The sequence below is a fragment of the Electrophorus electricus genome, chromosome 2 (genome assembly GCF_041902795.1).
Source record: "Electrophorus electricus isolate QZ-2024a chromosome 2, ASM4190279v1, whole genome shotgun sequence".
Lineage (NCBI taxonomy): Eukaryota > Metazoa > Chordata > Actinopteri > Gymnotiformes > Gymnotidae > Electrophorus > Electrophorus electricus.
The window spans coordinates 17,136,882-17,140,000 of NC_137498.1; the positions used below are offsets into that span (position 1 = coordinate 17,136,882).

The following is a 3,119-nucleotide window of genomic DNA, read 5'->3' on the forward strand; positions in this document are numbered from 1 at the left end:
CAAAATAAATTCACTTTGCAGAACCTTTTCAACGCAGCTTTACTGCGCTAAGCAACCACCTCCTATGACCAGCCTACATATGAACCCTTTCACACCAAGAACTGGACCAGAGTCACCTGTTTGGGATAAAAGGTGATTTTCACATTTGGTGTTTTTGCTCGAGTCTGAGTGAGACTGTTTCCATGTCACTGATCTGGTTTCACACTGTGTACAATTCTGCAGAACCATCTGCTCTACTTTGGAGTTCAACCCCGGTCCTAAAGAGAAAGTAACAGACAGTGACATCCAACTGCTGTCAGTGAACTGCACCACACACACCTTCATGATGTATGTGGTCATCAGTGGGTATAAACAGAAACCACAACTCTCTGTCCTGCTTTGGCTCTTTATTTATGAAACAGCAATAGACTCTCACAGTGGAAGTGATGCGTACAGACAAGGGACGGCATTTGACTATAAAATGACCTGCTTAACATAAAAATGTGCTACAATTTAAAGATTAAATATCCAAAAATGCTTCAACAGAGATACACAAATAAAATGAAGAAAAAACATTCTGCTGAAAAAATCCATAATATAATAAAACATAATAAATTGTTTTTATTATTGTACAGACATATGATACTTGTAGGAAATGATACTTGTAGGAGTCACAATTATAGTTGCAGACTGAGAAAATTTTAATTGACGTTTACAGCGTTTAACATTTAGATTTAGCAGTTAGCCTCCTTTCCCAAGTAGAAGATGAAATCAAGAGGAATAAAACCCGAGTACTCTGGTTCTTGGAGTGGCTACACTGTAATGTTATCAGTCTTAGTCCTGCCCCTGTCACTGTTAGTCCTCCCCCTACAATTCCTAACTTATGCCAGTCTGAAACCACACCTGAAATAACTAATTAGCAGTTAATTAGCAATTACCAATAGATACAGCAAATTATACAAAGACAGCACTGAAACCAAGACAGAAGAACATAACAGTTCATTGGCTCCCATACAATAAAAGAGTGTGTGTGTGTGTGTGTGTGTGTGTGTGTGTGTGTGTGTGTGTGTGTGTGTTCAGGTTTGTTAATTTAGTTTGATATTGACATATTCTGTATTATCTCCATTATCCATTGCTCTGGGTGCTGGTCTGGTGGTGTTTATATGGGCTACAGTAGAATATATCACATCATCCTGCAGAAAATATCACAATTACAAAATATTAGCACACATACATATAGAATAATGCACACACTGTTGAGTGGATTAATACAAGTGTTAATACAATAAATGTATTGTATTGCAGAGGTGTTAATTGTAATATACATTTAATCCATAAATGCACATGTAAATATAATTTATGCAAGCGTGTGTGTAATCTGTTTTATACATTCACAAACATTTAAACACTCACCAGCCACTTTAATAAAGACCTGCAGTCTGTAATTTAATATGTGCACATGTCTTACAGGTGTGCACCACTGTTTAGTGTGTGACCACAGGAGCACTGCTGAATGGATCCTACCTGGATGGTAGACCACTCTCAACAAACAAGTGTCTCTGCAGTGGTAGTGTCTTTAGGGCATGGATGAGTGTGTAACAAGAAAAGCAGTGTGTCTGAAGTTTATACACAAGCCTGAGGAACTGCACACAGGTATATAATGCAGCTAGCAGATAACGATGTAGTGTAAAGGTGATCCTAATAAAGTGGCTGAGGAGAGTAACCACATACATACATCACCTGCCCTTTTTAATACAAATGATAAATGTGTGTTGATCAATTTTTCTTTAGTTAATGAGTGCTTACTGAAAAGATCTTGAAAACTAGTCAGACCAAAATGAATTTTTCCAGTACGCAAAATATACCCAGATGACGTACTGCTATGGCGAAATAATCCAGTACGTGACCAGGCCTGTCTCCGTGGTGTACTGCATCTCATCATGCAACGGTGGTGGTAAATCACAAGTGGGTAGAACTTCATACGTTCGCGTGACCTCTTAGTATGGTTTGTGTTTTTTTACACACTGGATATTATGCATTATACTACTACAGGGAACAGTAAACAGTATACCGTATATAATGAGTCCAGTATGCAGCATACAGTATGTAGTAAGCTATTTTGTATATAGCCCAAAGGTTTCTTGCCTCATGTCGGTGTTACATGAAGGGATTGGCCAGCAATTACATTATTTTCCTTTTCCCCGGATGGCCAAGACATGTTTTGCTCCTTTAGTTTAAAACAAAAGCTGCTAATGTTACTAACAAACTCTGGAAGCCAACAGCAACAGCAGGTAACAGTCGTTGTAATTAAGTTGGACACTGGAGGTCAACAGCAACCCAAGTATAACCTTAGTACATAATGGTCTTCATACATAAGTTAGATCACTACATGTCCACAAAGCTTTCTTAACCTGCTCAAACCTCATCCCGATTGTAGTGACGAGTTTATTCACTTTTCTAGTTCACAGTGAGTCATACTGCACATTGACTAGTCTGTGAGACCTTTATTAAGATCTGGATGCAGTTTGAGCTGGTTGAGAGTCATCTGTGGGCATGTATTTATGAAGGTTAGATTTGGGTTGCTGATGACCTCCAATGTTTGTTAGCAAACTTAAACAGAATTGCACTCAAAATAATTTTGTCTAAGGGGAAAAATAATGTAAATTAGACTTTTCACCTAAATACTCCTTTAAATGCCTGAGCTGTCTATTAAAATATTTCCCCTCTGGTGCTCTGAAACAGACACTACAGGTAACAAAAGCGTTACTGCATGTCACGTGGTCATCACTAGTTAAAGGCCAGCAGACAACTACTGTTAGCTAGTAAGTAGTGAATAGTCAAATAAAAAAGAAATACAATTAAAAAACTTTAGTCGACTTTAGTTTTTTAGCACTGATTCAGGCACAATTTAGGTACTTGCTCAATTTTAAAAGTATTGTTTTAGCAATGACATCAGAAAAAAATCCAAATGATACACAATCCTACTTGCAGAAACTACGAAACCTGACATATGCCGTTTATCAGTCAGCAGATTCATTTTCCAGACTGTTTGTTCACACCTTTTTATATGGTATGTCACAGAGACGTGTATCTACATGGCTGTTTCTTCTGTGCATGTTGTTCATGGATTCTAATAAAAT

The 3,119-nt window shown here is 37.7% G+C and overlaps 1 long non-coding RNA gene across 1 annotated transcript in view; it reads right to left on the reverse strand.

The window, feature by feature from the left end:
* Positions 1 to 371: 371 nt before the first annotated feature.
* The window catches only part of LOC118241881 (uncharacterized), a 3,973-nt gene continuing 1,225 nt past the window's right edge, over positions 372 to 3,119 (reverse strand). Inside the window, exon 3 of the long non-coding RNA XR_004776391.2 lies at positions 372 to 1,172. This is a non-coding gene — a long non-coding RNA (uncharacterized LOC118241881). The remainder of the gene's footprint in view (positions 1,173 to 3,119) is intronic.